A 21,156-nucleotide genomic window follows, 5' to 3' on the forward strand; every position below is an offset into this window, starting at 1 on the left:
TCTTGGAAAGAGGAGTAAAAGGACACACCCCCAGGGAAGACTCTGGACAAACGCCCACTTGGACTGCAAGCAGAAATCTTACAAGCTGAGTGTCGAAGGAACAAATGTGAATATCTCCGGAATGGAGCGACGCAGCGCAAAAAGGAAAAGAGCAACAAAATAAGGAGAACTTGCCGATTGTTACAAAGTATTGAACTTGTTTTTTTTTTCTTTTGAGGAAGTGACGGGTTATCTTTATACACATGTATTCGGGCTAAAAATCATTTTTGCAATTCAGTTTCATAAAAAAAAACTTTGCTTTTACAGGCTTGGTTTCTCTTCATGTTCAACTTTAATGTCGTAAATAAGCTGAGCAGAGCTCAAAGAAGATAGATAAAAGTTAGGAAGTCTTTCCTTGGACTTCCTTGGACTGAAAGAAGCTCTCTTACAGATTCCAAGTTAACTCCTTCTATAGCTAGTAATTGATAGTGCAACACAGAGGCTGTAGAAGGCAAAAGGTGCAACATTTTGAATTAAATAATCTACATAAAAAGACAAGTAAAAAAAAAAATATATATCCCCAAAGATGGACACCCCCCTTTAAGTGAATGCATTCCCAGAGCTTACAGAGCCACCTTTAAGACCAATTCAATGCGTCCAAGTGTAGGCCATGGTCTCCAGACAGGCTGTGGGTCTCCTGAGCTCTACAGCTTCATATTCCTATGAGGCTGCTGGGTGCAGATCAGGAGACCTGTCACCGGTTCCGACTGTCATGCTAGGTATGGGGAAGTACCAAGTGAATGGCGAAAGGGAAGGGAAGCCCTGTGTCTAGGAAAGGGAGAGATGCTGACTCCTGACCAAGCCTACCACCGGGCCCTGGCTTCCCTCACCACTCGAGAGGTTCCACACCTATGCGCCAAGTCGGATACCTGACCCTGAAATAGGCCCTAGGTAGGAAACTGATGGGATGAATCTTTAGTCAATCCCACTAAGCTCTAAATAGTACTCAAGGATCACAACATGGAGGAAAGTTAGAAGAATAACTTCTCTCCAGATGACTCAGGAAGGGTAACTTCAACGACAACAAAGTTTCTCCATTTGAATACAAGCTGACTGCTTGCACTGAAGACTTCTTAAGGTTATTAAACCTATCACCAGCACTGAGTAAGGGGGAATGAGGGTGTTTAAAGACACAAAGGGAAGTGCTGAAGATTAAAAGGTGAGGAAATCCGCAGGGTCCTAAAGCGAAAGGGATAAACCCCAAATAGGGAAAAAGAAAAGTCAGAGAGCAGCCTGTGTAGCCAAACGCTGTGACCTTCTGTAGCTGGACACCACAAGACTGTCTGTCACCCGTGACCTCGACATTACAGTCCGTATTCTGACCGCAAAACATAGATGTTTGAAACTGGCCAGAGAGTGATTAACTTCGATGCAATGGGCATCAATAAAATAAAAGTCTGACTGATTATTACTGCATATATATATATATATATGTATGTATGTATGTATGTATGTGGTGTGTGTGTGTGTGTGTGTGTGTGTGTGTGTGTATATATATATATATATATATTACACACACACACTATATATACATACATATATGTATATACATTATATATATATAATGTATATACATGTATGTATGTGTATATAGTGTGTGTGTGTATGTATATATATATGTATATATATATAATATTACACACACATACTATATACACATACATATATGTATATACATTATATATAATGTATATACATATATGTATGTATATATAGTGTGTGTGTGTGTGTGTATGTGTATATATATATATATATATATATATATATATATAATGTGTGTGTGTATATATATATATATATATATATATATATATATATATATATATATATATATATATATATATATATATATATATATATATATATATATATATATATATATATATATACACACAAATTTTTTTCCCCTTTATACAATCTTCCAGTAAGGTATACAGAGATATAGGAAAAATCCTGAAAGAGTTAACACATTTTTAATATTAAATGTTTCAAGGAATGCATATAAAAGACCTTGCCTCACTTGCGCTAATGCAAAGTCAATTTTTGCTCACAAAATGAAAAGCTTCATGTTATCAGCGGAGCAGCTGGTATTGTGGAGTTACCTGCCTGAAGTGGATGGAAAAATTGGCACTGCTGTGTAAATATAGGTAAGTAGCAAAAAAATAAAATAAAATATGCAATGAAATTCCTTTTAATCTGGCATCTTATAATCCGGCGTGTGTTTCCAACAAAGTATAATATAACGCTGAATAATGCAATATCAGAAGTGGAAGACAAAACACAGGGAGCCAATTAGGAAGATCCTCTGCAAAAAAAAATAAAAATGGAAAACTAAATCTGTATAGTATCGTTTGCTGTACAGGGCTCAACTGCTTCTGTAGGCCCCATAGAAATGAACAGCGCGTAGGCATGACTGCTGCTCTACTTAGAGGACCTGTCAACATATGAAAAGTGGCAAGTTCTATTTTATCCATGCTGCTCCCTTGATTATTCGCTGTAAAGTTCCAGAGGTATGAGCCTTTTTATGCAGTGCTAATTTTTATACAAGGGGGCGTGGCTCACAGGGAAACAATGTGGAGTGGCATAAAGACACGCCCCTGAGGATCCTGTGAGGCCCACCCCAGAGGATCCCGTGAGCCTCACCTCCTCGTAAAGACCATAAAAATTACCACCAAATAAAAAGGTCCATATCTCTTGAATCATATGGTGGATTTACAAAAAAAAAGTGGAATACTCGAAAGCAATTTCAATAAAGTAAGAGCAAAAACACCCCATTTGACTACTTTTTTTTGAATGTTTAACCCCTCATTATACATATATGAAGGGTCTGCGCTCTGCTTATGAATGGTGGAATTAGATGAGGATATCATATATAGCGCAGGTGACTGTATTGTTATTCTGCCGTGCTCGAGCGAGTAATATAAATTTGATATCACCATAACGGTATTTACTCTTAGAACAAAGGTACCAGGTCATTGTTACCACAAAGTGAACGTTATAAGAACAAAAACACAAAAAGTCAGAATTGCTGTTTTGGTGTTTTGTTTTGGGGTATTTTTTTCCATTTCCACCACATTTTGAGTTTTTCTATTCCCGTCTTCCACTCCATTGTACGGTAAAATGAATGATGTCACTCTAAACTACATTTCATCTTTCAAAAAAAAACAAAACCCTTCCATGGCTTGTCCCAAAGGAAAAGTAAAAAGTTGGCGGAAGGGGATTAAAAAACAATATAAACCAAAAATCACCTATTTCCCAGGTTCCTTTGATGCCGGATGGAAGGAATTTGACTGTAATATGAAAAGTGGGCACGTGGTGCGCTGGTGATTGTGTGCACAGCTGTCATCTATGTTTGCTGCATTGTTGTAATGAATGAATAAATCTGTGAATCTCTTATTTTTTATCTTTCCGTAACAGATACCACTACACTGCCTTTGTGGCCACGTTGTCAGAGTTGTACTCTGACCGGAGAGATCACTTCCTAGCAAGGTACGAGTGAGCCGATGCTTGTTTCTATAACCCTGCTATGTCTAGTATGGTGTCTAAGGTGGTAGAGCGTCACACATTCCCTCTGTTTATGCTCCTGTTATGCTCGCGGCACTCCTAGGCCCCTCTGGTATCCTTAACACGGTAGAGCTGGATTGAAAGCTGATTGTGGTTGACGTGTGCAATAATTTTTAGTTTTTGTTGTTTTTTTTTTGTTTACAAAGTGGAATCAATGATGTGAATATCCGCAAGAGAGAGAGGTCTTGCTGTAAAAAAAAAAAAAAACAAAACAAAAAACGGGCTTGGTACATCCCCGTACCTAGCTGTCATGCTAGGTACGGGGATGTACCAAGGAAGCGGTGAAAAGTAAGGGAAGGGGGCCCCTACATCTAGGGAAGGGGGAGATGGTGACCCCTGACCAAACCTACAGCTGGTCCCTGGAGTCGCTCACCACTCTAGATAGGTGCCGCACCTATGTGCCGAGCTGGTTATCTGACCCTAGGTATCCCTAGTGCTGGATCCTAAATAGGGAACGGATGGGATGAGCTCTTCATCAACCCCATTAAATGCTAAAGAAAGACAAAAGGAGGAAAAATTGGGGGGGCATGAACTACTTATACACAGATGACTCGGACAGCAGTTCAGCCACAATACTACAGATGAGTACAAGCCACCTGCTTGCAACCAGAGCTAGAATGAACGGAATAATATCACTAGCACCAGTCCAGGGAAGAAGGGCGTATTTGTGTACCAAGAGAAAACTGATAATCAGCATCTGAATGGAAGGCAAGCTCCTACTGGGTCCAAAGGGGATAGAGATGAGAATCCAGCAGGAAAGCTACCTAGTACAATGAATACTAGCAGCAGGAACAATAGAAAGTCAGGGAGCATTTTACGCAGACAAACGCTGTGACCTTCTGTTGCCAAAAACCACATGACTGTCTGTCACCCATGACTTTTTCCATACCACTGCAGATGAGTTTTACAGGGCTAGTCATTGACATTTTGGATACTGCACATCCAGCAAAGAAAGACCAGTGTAGAATTAAATCTTCCTTTTTTCTAGAAACCTATTAAAATAGATTTTACTAGACCATAAAGGTAAAAAAAATATATATATTTTTTTCAATATACTTCTCATTTCACTGGTGTATTTTCACTGTACTTTTGTGTTGTAATAATGCAAATTTTCTTATTTTGATTATTTTTTTTTCAACAGGTAAATCAATCATGCCTTCTTGCATCGTTAAAGGATGCGGTTACACATGGAAGTCCAGAGGTACAGGCATCATTATGCACTCCTTCCCAAACAACCCAATCATTATAAGGCAATGGTTACAACAAACCGGTCAATTTGATCACGACTTGGACGCCTCCGTTGAAAGGGTCATCGTAGGAAAGAGTTCAGATATCTATCGCATGTGTTCCAAGCATTTTACTGATGATTGTTACATGGACGACGGATTTCGTCGTACACTGAAAAGAAATTCAATACCAACTATATTTGCCCCACCATTACAAAACTGTGTGATTCCTTTAGAAGGTGGACCAAAGAGGAAAAAAAGAAAAATATCTCAGACTTTTAGGGTTGTGGCGGACCAAGATCCTTCCACCTCAAATGAACCTTTATTATATCATACTATCCAAATAGGAGAGGATAACCCATCTTTCAGTTCCCCAGAACCGAGTAGGGTGTGGAAGGTTGATCGAGGTACTAATACAGATTCGGAAAGAATTGGAATGACCCCAAAGTTTGGTAAAAAACATGCACAAACACAAACGTCTGTACGAATGTTCAAAGGGCAAAATGAGACTCAATCGGAAAGTGCTCAACCCTTACCGAGAAGTCCCAAAGGTCTAAAGGATAGAAAATGCTCAAAATGTGTTGGAAAAATTGATTGTACCTTTCATGAATCCGACTACGAAGAGGAGGAAGAAGAATCTTTTTACGTGGAAAGCGATGAAGAAGCGGAGAATGAAGCCCAAAATGGAGAATTCAGATGCATCTACGAGGGTCCCAAGAGTCCCGTACGTGACAAAAAGTTTATAGTGTTTGAAAGTTGCCTTAATAAACTTATTGGGATGATACCGTGCCAGGCACAAAGTAAATGTGAGGATCGTATAACACATGTTCGAAAGAGCTTCGTGGGGTCATCCGTAATCGTAGAAGTGAAATGTGCAAGCGGCCACACCAAAACCATATGGGAGAGCCAGCCGAGACTGGGCAAACAACCATTAGGAGACGTTTTGGCATCCGCCGCCGTCTTATATAGCGGATCCAGTTTCCTCAAAATTCTTCAAATGGTAAAATTGTTGAACTTGAAATTTATCGGAAAATCCACCTATTACAAAAACCAGTTAACACATTTATTTCCAACCTTAAATCGTCACTGGCTCATGGAGCAGCAGTCTATTATAACCCGCCTGAGGGATAAACCTATTTGCCTGACAGGGGACTGCCAAGCCGCTCGACCGGGCCACTTGACTAAGTATTATACCTACATCATGATGGATGCTGAGACTAAAAAAATTCTTGGATTTCATGTCCAACAACAAATGCCCACTTTATCTCAAGCACACCTCAAAAACATAGCATTTAAGAAAGTGCTGAATCGTGTCTTGGAAAAAGGGGTTAATGTGAAAATGGTAACCACCGATCGGCACGTTGGAATTAGAAAAATAATGAAGGACACTTATGGCAATATTGTTCACCGCTTTGACCCTTGGCATATGGCGAGATCGATTAATAATAAATTACTTGTCCAGGCCAAGAAAAAACACTGTGAAATCCTTTCGCAATGGACGTTGCCGGTCAAATCGCACTTGTGGTGGTGTGTGAAGACCTGCAATGAAAATAAAGAAGAGTTGTTGGATCGTTGGAATTCGTTGCAGTACCACGTAATTAATGTGCATGAATGGCGTTCAAATTCTGATTACTGGAAGTGCCAGCACAATGTACCTCAGTCTGACACCTCCAAACCAACCATGTGGCTTTCGAAGGGTTCCTTGGCGAACCGTAGACTTAAAGAAATTGTCCTCAGCCCTTCAGTGCAAAGAGACTTGAAACACATATCCTTCTTCTGCCATTCAGACTCACTGGAGATCTTTCATTACGCGTGTCGCAAATACCGGCCTAGTCGATTACAATTTTATATGGACGAAATGGTGGCCAGGACCCAGCTGGCAGTATTGGATCATAACCGAAATGTAACAAGAGTACAAGCTGCCCTGAAAAACTCAACAACTGTTGGTGCCCCTGGACATTGTGCCAAATTTCCCAAGGGCCGTAAAGCTCTGGTAATAAAAGCACTTTATGAGCGCAAAGGCCAGGACTTCATTTTTGACTTGTTACGAGAAGTGGTTACTTCCGTGCGCAAAAAAATGAAGATGGAGCTGAGTTTAGGTTATCCTCCACTGCGAAAACAGTCAAAGCACCAGATGGCTCCGCACTTGGACAATACTTGATAACCCCATGTTGTTTCATATTGAAACTTTTTAGTTTTTTGTAATCTTTTCTATAAAGTAGTTTTAACTGCTCATTTACGTGTTCTTAAAACAAGGAGTTTTGGGAAATGGTGGGAAAAAAGCTAATTTATTAAAGCGCACCAATCACCAGGATTTTCCTATACAACCTAAAGCCAGTGCTATGCTGGCACTATCATGCTGATTCTATACTATCTTTAGTTGTCAGCTAGGATGTATAGGTTTTGAAATACAAGCAAGTAAATTTTGTAAAATGAGCAGCGTTTTGAATGACAGCAGCAGCTGATAGCTGGGGTGGATATTATTAGTTATCCCCTCCCCCTGTTATCTATGCTAATTCTGTTATAGAATCTATTTACTTTGTGACTAAGGCTACTTTCACACATCCGGTTTGAGCAGTGCGGCTCAATCCGGCTGTGAAACCTATGCAACGGATGCGGCGAAAACACCGCATCCTTTGCATAAGTTTTTACATGCGGCCCGTCCGTTTTTTTCCGGTTGCGGCATGCTACTGAGCATGCGCAGTGGAAGAAACTGCATGCGGCGGCCGGATGCAGTTTTTTTGCCGGAGCAAAAAACGTTGCAGGCAACGTTACATCCGGCCGCGGCATCGGCTAAATCTGCCGCATGCGGCAAAAACCGGACCGAACGCAAGCCCATGCGGCATAATACGGCACTAATGTAAGTCTATGCAAAAAAAAACGCAACCGGCGGCAAAAGAAACGGTTGCGGTTTTTCTGCAGAGCGCCGTATTGTGCCGCAGAGCAAAAACCGGATGTGTGAAAGTAGCCTAAAAGGACCTGTGCTGATGTCTTGTCCCTTCTGGTCACATGGGTATGACATCAGCACAGGTCCTTTTAGTCACAAAGTAAATTGATTCTATAATAGAATTAGCATAAATAACAGGAGGGGGTAACTATGATAGCCACCCCAGCTATTTGCTGCTGTCATTCACAAAGCTGCTGATTTTATAAACTTGCTTGGGTTTCGAAACCTCTACATCCTAGCTGACAACTAAAGGGATGAATAGAATCCGTGTGATAGTGCCAGTATAGCACTGGCTTTAGGTTATATAGCAAAATTCTGGTGAATAGTGCTCTTTAAACCCCTTGATTTTTATATACTACAGCGAAATTCGGAGCAGAGTTTACACGCAGTAGTCCTTATCTATAAGCAGTCACTGACTATAGGGTACCCCCTACTATAAACCACATTCCATGTTGGATCATATCCCTCTTTCTTGTCAAAAAGAAACCATGGAGCTGACCATGCACCTTGCAACACCCACGATGTGTGACCTATCCTTGGTGTCGCAAGCTCCTTTTAATGCACAGCATTGTAGTAACAGAAGAATGGTGAATGCAGCTCCGACTGTAATTGAAGTGTAAGAAGACAATGTACCATAAGGCTGCTTTCACACATCAGTTTTTTGGCATCAGGCAGGATCCGGCGAAAAAACTGATGCGACGGATCCGGCGAAAAAGCGTATCAGTTGCATCAGTTTTTTTTCCATCAGTTCCTTTTAGTTTTTTGACAGATCCGGTGTGATACTGAGCATGCTCAGTTAAAAAAAAAAACGGATCCAGCGGCCAGATCCGTTTTTTGCCGCATTACGCTGGATCCGGCGTCTATAGGCTTCCATTATAAAACACGCTGTACGGTGCCGTATCCGACGTGATCCGTTTTTTTTGCCGGACACAAAAATGTTCACTTCAAAGTTTCATCCGGCCGCCGGACACGTAAATTTTGCCGGATCTGGCAAAAAACGGATGAAACGCAAGGCCATCCATCACAATCCGGCGCTAATGAAAGTCTATGGGGGGAAAAACTGATCCGGCGGCAACAGACGCCGGATCCGTTTTTTCATGATTTTGCCGGATTGTGCCTGATGGCAAAAAACTGATGAGTAGAAAGCAGTCCTGCCGCAATGGCAAAGCAGTACAACCCAAATCCAAAAACAGAATATGAGGTATAAGCAAGGATTTTAGAATTAAAACATAGCTTTTAATATATTAGTCTAAAACACAAACTAAATAGTATAGTAAAGTGCAGTGCAGTGCAAGAAAATATATAAATAGAAAGATCTCACCCGATTTTCTTGATGAGATAAGAAGCCACTGGAAAGTTCAAGGCAGAAGCAGGTCAATCCGGACCAAACAAGGGGGGGGGGAATGGGGAGCATCCAAAGGACAATATCCCTACCCCTGTCGTGCCCCTGCAATATAATGCTTCCGCCCTTACAAGGGCAGCACCCAAGTCAGGAATGCTCGCCCTACTAACAAATACACCCTCCCAACGCGTTTCCCTCTCTCAGAAGAAAGAGAGTTCATCAGGGGAGAACTCAAAGTAAAGCCTGCAATGGCAGGACGTTACTGCACACAACGTACGGTCGTGTTACAAATGTGTAAACACAGTGCCCTTTCTTGGTGCACATGTGTATGCTAATGGCCAGTGGGACGCTGTATACTGTTAGACCCACAAGCTAAATACCCCTCATACCTCCTGCATGTTCGCCAATCAATCGTGCCACATGTTTATGCAGCCCCTATAATCGATTCATGAATCGTGGATCCGTTCTTCCACTACGCATGCTCAATCAGTCAATCAGCAGCATATTAACGCTGCCTAGCGGTACTCTCACCGCGCATACCCGGAAGCGGTAATACAACCAGATAGTGCTTCCGTGTTCCACCACTTGAACCGCATATTCAGCGCATGCGCGGCGCGCGATCATACAGAAGCTGTAATCAGTCCAGCGGTGCTCTCACCGCGCATGCCCGGAAGTGGTAATGCAATACTTCCGCGTTCCACTCCTTGAGCCGCATATTCCGCGCATGCGCGGCTCGCGAACACATGAAATATGCCATCAACCTAGACAAAACACCCAGTGCGCACGCGCAATGTTGTTACCGCGCGTGCACAGATATAATCATATAACAAATATTAGTGAGCCAGGATTAAAATCTATATTCCGCACATGCGCGGCTCGTGGCCATATAGGAACAGATATGTCTATTATACAGAGAGTCCGCTTGCAGCCCTCAAGTTAGTTAGTAGCCCAAATGCTTCTCATAATGTGCACATCCAGGCACCTATTGAGTGTGGTGACCTAGTACAAATAATTATGATGTCATAAACAGGGGCAGGAGGTATATTAACAATAGTATTCGTAACGGGGGATTACAGAGTCCGACAGTCAGAAAATCAAACACTGCAGTAAAGAGGAGGGGGGGTGGGAAGGAAGCGAAGGACACCCTTCTTGTCGTGTCCAACATAAAGAAACTACATACAATTCCAACCCTCCCCTCAGGTCCCATGGTATAACACCCAAAGAATCTGGGTTGGGCTCAATTATACAAAGGGGGCTCATCATCTTGGTCAATAGCCCAGCTTAATAGACCACCCAAACCATCCCACCTCCAAGACCCACCCCAACCAGAGAGAAAGAAAAGAGAAAGGTCCCCACACTAAATGAAACATCCATAATTGATCTGGTCATTTAGACCCTCTGGACGACACGTCCTTAATTTAAAAATCATTCTAGCTTCCTTCTGTAGGAGCAGCCTATCCAGGTTACCCCCTCTAGGAGATGGTTTGACCTTTAGAATCCCCATAAATACAATGGATTCCCGGTTTCCAAAATGCTGTGAGTTCATGTGTCTAGAAATCGGAGTATCCCGTTCGTTCCTGATATCGCCGAAATGTTCTCCTACACGACGGCGAAACTCTCTGATGGTCTTTCCAACATACTGCTTGCCACAATTACAAGTGGCCAAATAGACAATGCCTTTGGTTCTACAGTTTATGAATTCTCTGACACCCAGGCATTCGCCTGTAACAGTACTTGTGAATGTTTTACCCGTCTGGATATGAGCACATGCCACACATGCCCCACACCTAAAACACCCAGTAGGTTTATCCGGAAGCCATGTAATTGGTTTCTCAGGGGCCACATAGTGGCTATGTGTCAGACGGTCCCTCAGGGATCGATTTTTTCGAAAGGTCACAGATGGCTGGTTGCCAATAACCTCGGCAATGTCAACATCCATTTTAAGAATTGCCCAATGCTGTTTTAAAATCTGTCGGATCTGATTAGCACCCTTTGTAAAGGTGGTAATGAATCTCACTGTTTCATCACGTTCCTCCCTTTTCTGTTTAGGAATGAGAAGTTGGTTACGATTTTGTCTGAGGGAGTAGTGGTAGGCCTCCCTAAGAAAATGATTAGGGTAGCCCTTCTCCAAAAATCGAGCCCTGAGATCCCTAGCTTTCACAACAAACTCCTCCTCACTGGAACAGTTCCGTCTCAAACGCAGATACTGTCCCTTCGGGATACCACGTCTGAGAGGGAACGGATGATGACTCTCCCAGTCAAGGAGAGAGTTAGTTGCTGTGGGCTTCCTAAAGATTGTTGTTTGGAGTCCACCCTGGGGGTCCACTGAGACCGACAAATCCAAAAATGGTAGCTGCGTTGGATGAATGACATACGTGAACTTCAAACCTATAGATTTACAATTCAGATCCTGTACAAACTTCACAAAATCTTCCTGGGGACCTTTCCACAATATAAAGATGTCATCTATAAATCGTGTCCATATCTCGATCATGCACGTATATTTGGACATTTCCTCAGAAAAGACGAAAACGTCCTCCCACCAGCCCAGGAACAAGTTAGCGTAACAGGGAGCACAAGGGCTCCCCATCGCTGTGCCCCTGAGCTGGTGGTATATTGTGCCGTCAAACGTTAAAAAATTGTTGTGTAGAACAAAATGTAACATAGCGAGAATCAGTCGATTATGAGCCTCAAATTGTTGACCACGTGTGGATAAGAAGTATTCGATGGCTTTCATTCCCGGTGAGAGTACCGCTAGGCAGCGTTAATATGCTGCTGATTGACTGATTGAGCATCCCTGAGAGAGGGAAACGCGTTGGGAGGGTGTATTTGTTAGTAGGGCGAGCATTCCTGACTTGGGTGCTGCCCTTGTAAGGGCGGAAGCATTATATTGCAGGGGCACGACAGGGGTAGGGATATTGTCCTTTGGATGCTCCCCATTCCCCCCCCCCTTGTTTGGTCCGGATTGACCTGCTTCTGCCTTGAACTTTCCAGTGGCTTCTTATCTCATCAAGAAAATCGGGTGAGATCTTTCTATTTATATATTTTCTTGCACTGCACTGCACTTTACTATACTATTTAGTTTGTGTTTTAGACTAATATATTAAAAGCTATGTTTCAAAAAACTGATGAGTAAAAGCAGCCTTAGATCAGTATTAGAGAAGTAAAACAAAGGACCTGATTCATCAAAGCTTTTACTCCAGTATTAAAAACAGTAAAAAAAAAAGCCTAAGCAACTTTTTTCTCTTAAACTTTTTTTTTTTTTAACCCCTTAACGACCCTTGACGTACTGGGTACGTCATGGTGACCTGGTGCTAAACGACCCATGACGTACCCAGTACATCATGGCGAAATTGCGGTCCCGGAGCCCCGGAGAGTCCAATTTGTTTAATTAAACGGTAGATTTGGGAAGGAGGGGACCTCTGCCTGACCTCAGGAGGGGTGGTGCCTCCTCCCCGAACTTACAGAGGCTGTGATTGGCTGACGAACGCCGCTCAGCCAATTAGTCACTGTAATGTTCCAGCCATTGAAAATGGCTGGAACATTGAAATCCAGCCCTGATCAGTGCTGCTGTAGCACTGGCCATTGGCTGGAGCTGGGTGATCGGTGCTTCACCCGCCCCCAGCTCTGATTGGAGAGACCGGTCTTGTGACCGATCTCTCCAATTACCATAGATCTGGGGCCGGTGACCTGTCCGTCCCTGAAAGCCGAGGAGAGCGGTCTCTGTGGGTGCCCATCGGTAAGTTGCTGCCTCCGATCGTCCGCCCCTGTCCCCGATCGCCCTGCCAGCCCCGCCGTTGTCTCCGCCCGCCACCGCCAGCCCCGCCGCTGTCTCCGATCGCCCCGCCTACCACCGCCAGCCCCGCCGCTGTCTCCGATCGCCCCGCCAGCGCCAGCCCCGCCGCTGTCTCCGATCGCCCCGCCCACCACTGCCAGCCCCGCCGCTGTCTCCGATCGCCCCGCCGCTGTCTCCGATCGCCCGCCAGCCCCGCCGCTTTCTCCGATCACCCCGCCAGCCCCGCCGTGGCTCCGATCGCCAGCGCCAGCCCCGCCGCTGTCTCCGATCGCCCCGCCCACTACCGCCAGCCCCGCTGCTGTCTCCGATCGCCCCGCCGCTGTCTCCGATCGCCCCGCCCGCCACCGCCAGCCCCGCCGCTGTCTCCAATCGCCGGCCCCGCCGCTGTCTCCCATCACCCCGCCCGCCACCGCCAGCCCCGCCGCTGTCTCCGATCGCCCCGCCGCTGTCTCCGATCGCCCCGCCCGCCACCGCCAGCCCCGCCGCGGCTCCGATCGTCACCGCCAGCCCCGCCGCTGTCTCCGATCGCCCCACCGCTGCTCCCGATCCACCGCTGTCCCCGCCGCCACGCTCGCCACTGTCCCCGCCGCCACGCTCGCCACTGTCCCCGCCGCCGTCGCACCCACTTTTTTCAGCCGCTGCTGCCCCCGAATTGACCACCGCCTCCTTCATCGGCTGCCCCTTCTCCATCGCCACTACACCTCCTCCCCCTTGCAGCACATGTGGGGGAAGGGTGGCTTGCAGCACATGTGCTGCAAGCCACCCTCCCCCCTCCATGTTCTGGGGGCCACCCCCTCCCCCTGGGGCCCCCCCCCTCCTCCATGTGCCATCTCTCTCTCCCATCAGACTCTGCCCCCCTCCCCGATCTGCTGCCTGCTCTCTCCCATCCTCTTCATCTACTGCCCCCTCTCACACTCCTCAATCTGTTGCCTCCTTCATCTGCTGCCTCTTCTGTCTGCTGTGATCCTGCTGCCTAGATCCATCCTGTAAGGTAGGTATCTCCATCTCACCTCCCCCCCCCATCCTCCGCCGCTCCTCCATCCGCTGCGCCATTTCCCATCATCCATCCGCTGCGCCCTTTCCCATCCTCTGCCGCTCCTCCATCCGCTGCGCCCTTTCCCATCTTCCATCCGCTGCGCCCTTTCTCATCTGCCGCCCCGCCCTCTCGCATCGCATTATCCAGCGCAGTTGCTCGCTTCCAGACTGGAGTGGATGATGCGATGCGAGACTCGTGCATTGCTCTCACGTTTGGCACTGGTCTTAGTGGCAGGCGCTCATATTTTTTTTTTTTTATAATTTTTTTTTTTTTTTTTTACTGATGTCTGTATTTTTTATTTCGCCAAACTAATTTTTTTTGTATGGGGGGGGTCTAGTTTCCAAAATGGGATCACATGTGGGGGAGCTCCATTGTTTAGGCACCTCAGGGGGTTTCCAAATGCAACATGGCGTCTGCTAATAATTCCAATCAATTTTACTGTGAAATGGCGCTCCTTCTCTTCTGAGCCCCGCCGTACGCCCAAACAATTTATTTCCACCACATATGAGGTACCTGTGTACTCAGGAGAAATTGCACAATACATTTTATGGTGCATTTTTTCCTGATACCCTTGTGAAAAAAAGCTACCTGTTTGAAAAAACAATTTTGTAGTAAAAAAAAGAATAAAATATTTTCACGGCTCAACGTTATAAACTTCTGAGAAGCCCCCAGGGGTTCAAAGTGCACATCAAACATCTAGAAAAATTATTTGAGGGCTCTAGTTTCCAAAATGGGGTCAATTGTGGGGAAGCTCCATTGTTTAAGCACCTCAGGGGGGTCTCCAAACGCAACATGGCGTCCGCTAATAATTCCAACCAATTTTGCTGTGAAATGGCACTCCTTGCCTTCCGAGTCCTGCTGTGTGCCCTAACATTTGATTTCCACCACATATGAGGTATCTGCGTACTCAGGAGAAAATGCACAATACATTTTATGGTGCATTTTTTCCTGATACCCTTGTGATAAAAAAGCTACCTGGTTGAAGCAACAGTTTTTGTGGTAAAAAAAAATTTTTTTTCTTTTCCCGGCTCAACGTTATAAACTTCTGTGAAGCCCCCAGGGCTTCAAAGTGTACATCAAACATCTAGAAAAATTATTTGAGGGCTCTAGTTTCCAAAATGGGGTCACTTATGGGGGAGCTCCATTGTTTAGGCACCTCAGGGAGTTTTCAAACCCGACATGGCGTCCGCTAATGAGTGCAGCTAATTTTGCACTCAAAAATACAAATGGCGCTCCTTGCCTTCCGAGTCCTGCCGTGTGCCCAAACATTTGATTTCCACCACATATGAGGTATCTGCTTACTCAGGAGAAAATGCACGATACATTTTATGATGCATTTTTCCTGATACCCTTGTGAAAATACAAATTTTTATGGCTAAAGTAACATTTTTGTGTTTCGCCAAATTTCCAAAATTTTCACAAATAAACGCAAAACATATCGGCCTAAATTTACCACTGACATGAAGTACAATATGTCACGAAAAAACAATGTCAGAATCGCCAGGATCCGTTGAAGTGTTCCAGAGTTATAACCTGTCAAAGTGACACTGGTCAAAATTGCAAAAAATGGCCGGGTCTTTAAGGTGAAAACAGGCTGGGGCTGAAGGGGTTAAAACTTCAAAGCCCAAATTTGGGGACTCAAGAATTAAATGTAAAATAAAAAGATCCAGCAGTATTTCCAGAATTTCAATTTGAAGCATAACTTTGGTTTTATGTACATTGGTAAAGATTTTCTCCATGTTGCACAGTTTGGCCTTCGTTCACATGTCTATGATTTACGGACTGGCCGAGGGTCTCATGATGGGGATTTACAGAACAGCTGTGGGTCCCGAACTTGACAACCTAAGATCTGCTTAGGCCAGTCGGGATATCCTCATCTGTACACATGAATGCAACCTTAAAGGGGTTCTCCAGGGGAAAGGTTAACACCTATCTAGAGGATCGGTGATAAATTATTGATCAGTGGGAGCTGCACCGATCGGCAGAACAGATCCTTTTTTTTTTTTATTCCGTTTAGATGTGAGTCTCAGTGCCTATACTCAGCCTCTGCTCCATTCTTCCCCTTTGGGACTTCCAAGTGCTGCCCTCTGCTTTATCCAGCAGCTCCCTAAAGAATGGATATGTACCGCCCCCGTGTCTGCGGCCGAGCCGCACGGATCCGGAATCGCAGTAGCTCGAGGGGTCTCCGGACCCATGAGGGAAGTTGCGCGGACACTCGAATTTAAAAAGGGGGATATGTACAGGGGGGTTAGAAGTTCGTGCCCATGGTGCGTGGTAAGAATTCAGTACCGCTGCTGTTGGGAGCGCCCGGTGGAAGTGGTATGACAGCAAGGTGTTTAACCCCTCCGTGGGTAGGGGGTTTGCCCCGGGTGCCCGGCGATGGTAGTGAAGGGGTGCCATTGGGGAGGAAAGGGTTTTTCTGCGTACTCACTCAGTCCAAGAATACTGACAATTACAACTTGTAAACCAGAATTCTAAGCAACGCTGCAGCAGGGAAGGAGCACGCGTGGATCCGTGCCCCTTGGTGTTGCTTGTTAGCCTGTGACCTTTTCCGTGGCACTTTCTTGACTATTTGGACCCTGTAGTGTGGAACTAGTCGGGTCCCGCTCACCCGTATGGCTAACGGAGTGAGCTTTCTCTCAGGGTTCACGCGTGGGATTTTATGGACTATGTATTGGGAAAGTCCTATCCCATCGTTGCGCTAGTACCCCGATTTTGGAGCGGGTGGCGGATGAATCTTGAAGTCCAATTTATGTATATCAGCTCACCGTGTACACGCTCACTCCTGGCCTCTCCCTGGAGCACGGACAGGCACTGCCACAGCCCGATACTGCAAATAGAAGAAAGAAGGAACATCCAGCTCTTCAGGCGAGGAAAGCCATGGTCTTTATTTTAGCATGCAGACAACGGATGACATGACCAGCACAGCACTGTGCTATGCTGGTCATGTCATCCGTTGTCTGCATGCTAAAATAAAGACCATGGCATTCCTCGCCTGAAGAGCTGGATGTTCCTTCTTTCTTCTATTATGAATCTTGAAGACTTCACCCTCGTCGGGTAAATTACCAGGATGCGTGAAGCTACTTCCCGGCCTAGGGTCCACGTACTCCGTTGTGCCTTGGCCCCTGCCTGGAGATGGCTCAAGGCCGCCGGCTGCCCTCCTCGGCAGAATCGTGCCCCTTGACACAATCCCCTGCAACCAGGGTTCCAGCTCCTACCAGGCCCAGACAAACGTCTGCCACCTAGTATTTACAACGAGCCCTTCTCCTGACCTCCTCTCTCCTGCTCCTCAAACTTCTCCTTCTCTAACACTTCTGACTCTCCCCTACCAACCCCCTAAGTGGGTGGCCCTATTCCCTTCAGGCCCCCCAATCCCAATAGTGTGTCTGGTGGGTGTGGTGCAAAGTGTTCCTAGGGTGTTGACTGGCTCTGCTCTTAGCAACACGAACAGACAGGGATCCGTAACCAAGGAGGGTGGATACTGTGCAGAAGGGCAGATTGCACAATACCCTTTGACGACCTGATAGGCCAGGGCGTCACAGATAGGTGAGTCTTTTCATTGGAGCACCCCCTTTATACTAACTTTGGAGGTCCTTTGCTTTATTTCAGTGGGCGTTCTTCTTTACTTCTGTCCTTCTTTATTCTCCAGTTACATCCAAAGCAAAAACAAAACTTCTGCTTTTTGCATTTTGGAGCGTGGCGTTTATGATGGAACGGCTTTGTGTTATCGTATGTCTGTCATAATGTGCAGATTCTTAATGGAAAACAGCAGAAGGGTGACTTGTGGTGTCTCAAAGCAAACCAAGTAAAACAAAACGCTTGCAAAAATATTCAACCTGATTTGTAAAGATAATTGTAAATCTTTGTAAATTATGTTACCTTTTAAATAACGAGAAATAAAATGTATTTTAGAACTGTGGCTCTTCTTAAAGGGAAAGAAATGGTAAAGGGCGGAAGGGGGCTAAAAATATGTGCAGTGTATGGCAAAAAGTATGTGACCCTCCTTCAACATATTGAGTTCAGGTGTGTCAGCCACAACCATTTGCAGCGGGCGCATAAACTCCAATACTCATCCAAAAAATCTCCATAGACAAACATTGGTATTAAGCCGGCCATACATATTAGATGGCTGTTAGCCAGATGATTCTGCCGATTGTTCATCCGACAGCCATCTCAGCCGCCGCTCCATACACAGGAATGGGGGATCGGCCGCTCCTGTGATCTCTGAGACACATCGGCCGTCGGCTTATCTCTGGAAGAACAATATCATCGGTAGTCCAGAATGGAATATGTACGATTGATATCTCTCACAAGCATCGGTCAACCGGAGCAGCCCCCATACACATTAGTCCATTGCCCAAACCTGTTGATATCATGACATTGCTCTCCTTTTTGGGCAGTGCTAGTAGTCTGTATGGTTTTCTATGGGCATGTGAAAGTCAGGTGTGGGTCCCGCTCTGCCCCCTTTTATTTTGAGGCCTGCTGGCTCGTAGTGAGGTGAATTACTAGAGTTACGGACCACCCTGATTGGATACACCTTGCCGATTTTGTTTTTATGCTTGTTTGATCAAAATATTATCAACTTAGTACCCCATTTAATTACTGCAGGGTATTTGCTCAATTGTTTGTATGAGGGCCTTTCCTCTGTTTCATTTGTAGTAAAATCTGAGTTCTGACCTTTTACCCCCATCAGACCCCTGAATTGGAGCTCTGATTGTGAGCCCTTTCTTCTCTATCAGAGTATGACCTCATAAATGCATTTTGGCTAAATGTGCACAATTATCACACACTCAAATTTTGTGAAAAGGCCTCCCAAGCAGCGTAATGGCTGAAAAAGGGTTAGGATTAGATGACTGCAGGGCTGTACATTAGGACCACTTGTGGTTAGGATTAGATGGTGGCAGAGTTGCACATTAGGACCACTTGTGGTTAGGATTAGGTGGTGGCAGGGTTGCACAGTAGGACCAATTGTAGTTAGGATTAGATGGTGGAAGGGTTGCACACTAGTACCACTTGTGGTTAGGATTAGATGGTGGAAGGGTTGCACATGGGGACCACTTGTGGTTCGGATTAGATGGTGGCAGGGTTGCACACTAGGACCACTTGTGGTTAGGATTAGATGGTGGCAGGGTTGCACACAAGGACCGCTTGTGGTTAGGATTAGGTGGTGGTAGGGTTGCACACAAGGACCGCTTGTGGTTAGGATTAGGTGGTGGCAGGGTTGCACATTAGGCCCACTTGTGGTTAGGATTAGATGGTGGCATGGTTGCACACTAGGACCACTTGTGGTTAGGATTAGATGGTGGCAGGGTTGCACACTAGGACCACTTGTGGTTAGGATTAGGTGGTGGCAGAGTTGCACATTAGGACCACTTGTGGTTAGGATTAGGTGGTGGCAGAGTTGCACATTAGGACCACTTGTGGTTAGGATTAGGTGGTGGCAGGGTTGCACATTAGGACCACTTGTGGTTAGGATTAGGTGGTGGCAGGGTTGCACATTAGGACCACTTGTGGTTAGGATTAGGTGGTGGCAGAGTTGCACATTAGGACCACTTGTGGTTAGGATTAGGTGGTGGCAGGGTTGCACATTAGGACCACTTGTGGTTAGGATTAGGTGGTGGCAGGGTTGCACATTAGGACCACTTGTGGTTAGGATTAGGTGGTGGCAGGGTTGCACATTAGGACCACTTGTGGTTAGGATTAGGTGGTGGCAGGGTTGCACATTAGGACTACATTTGGTTAGGATTAGGTGGTGACAGGCTTGCATGGGGGGTATTTGCACGCATGTAACGGCCACAATTCTCTCACTATTGTCAGTGCCAGCATTACAGCAAATGTTTTCATCCATGATTAGCTTAGATCCACCAGCACATTGGATGGGCTGAGATACACTGGTTAAGAAGTGCAATGTCAAACACAAAAGCCTTAGATACCCAGACTGTGCAGCTAATATCCTGTATAATAGGATTAGATACATCATCAAGTTAGCAGACGTTATCACACCCTAGGCTTAGATATTGCGACCACCGCATATAAATTGGTAATACACGACCATAGAGGATACCGCAGCATTTTCCGCAGCGTTTTCTGCACAGAGATCTTTGTTCTGCAGAATATTACATAACCAGTGTTTGCCTCCTGAGCTGTGAATAGTTGGCAGCAGCAGAGGGGCCGGGCCTGCGCTCCCCTGTCCCTTGGCCCCAGGAAGGAGATTTTGCAGAGCTGTACTGAATATAGCTTTCTCCACGGCTGCAGAACGGTGAGTGTTCAGCTGGAAATGCCAGAACTAAACTTAGGAAAACTTTATAGAGCAAAGCAGACTTGAAAAACCGATCATGTAGGAACTGAGCGCTGCAGCCCATCTAATCAGGACTTTGCTTAGCATGTGGCCTAATAAGAAGCCTTAGATCTTGGGGTGCCTCCATGTGGTGGGGAGCAGTAAAAAATGCTTTTAAGTATTGTTTTTTTTGCAAATTAAACAGTTTATGCTTATAATGATGGCGTGGTTTCAAAGGCATTAACCCTTACTGGTGTAAATAAAGTACTTGTGGAGGCATGCACACCAGAGGGATCCACTCTCACTATGTACCATGTGGTCCGAAGTGAAAGAAAGTCCATTTCCCTTTATGGCCTCATTCACACTTGTGAGCCAAAACCGATTTGTCGAACCGAACCAGAAAAAGATATAAAATGGGAGATTTTGCAACTTTTCTGTATTATGGTCTTACAAGCAATAATGCAAAAGACTGACTGAAATATGTAAAGCGAAAGGCCACATGCGCACACTGCAGTTTTAACTGCAGCTAAACTGCAACCAAAGCTGCACCTTGTCTGAGGGCCTGGAAATGTAAAAAAAAAAAACAACAAATTGCTTGTAATGACGGTGTGTTTTTGCTGCGTTATTTTGTTTTTCTTTTGTTTTTGTTTTTTTTGAGACACAAAATAGGATAGGGCAATTGATAGCTAAAATAGATTAAAAAATAGAATAGAACATATACCGTTTTTCTAAAACCAGCCATGGTACAGCAGACAACTGGGGGCTGATATTATTTGGCTGGTAAGGGCCATAGTTATTTGGCCCTTTCCAGCCTAACAATAGCAGCTCACAGCCGCCCCAGAAGTGGCGCATCCATAAGATGTTCATTCACTCAACTGAACCCACTTACCTGACTGATGTTCTATTTTATTTATTTGTTAACTTTGGAA

At 45.2% G+C, this 21,156-nt stretch overlaps 1 protein-coding gene across 2 annotated transcripts in view; it reads left to right on the top strand.

Annotated features, from left to right (window-relative positions):
* LOC142255485 (mitochondrial amidoxime-reducing component 1-like) overlaps positions 1-21,156 on the top strand; it is a 48,162-nt gene that overhangs the window by 15,298 nt on the left and 11,708 nt on the right. Inside the window, exon 1 of one of the 2 annotated variants that reach the window (XM_075327063.1) lies at positions 20,120-20,209. The exons of the other annotated variant lie outside the window; for it this stretch is intronic. The gene's annotated coding sequence lies outside the window, so the exon portion shown is untranslated. Of the gene's footprint in view, positions 1-20,119; positions 20,210-21,156 lie in introns of those variants that run through there. 2 annotated transcript variants of the gene reach the window in all.

The sequence above is a fragment of the Anomaloglossus baeobatrachus genome, chromosome 1, assembly GCF_048569485.1.
Source record: "Anomaloglossus baeobatrachus isolate aAnoBae1 chromosome 1, aAnoBae1.hap1, whole genome shotgun sequence".
Classification (NCBI taxonomy): Eukaryota; Metazoa; Chordata; class Amphibia; order Anura; family Aromobatidae; genus Anomaloglossus; species Anomaloglossus baeobatrachus.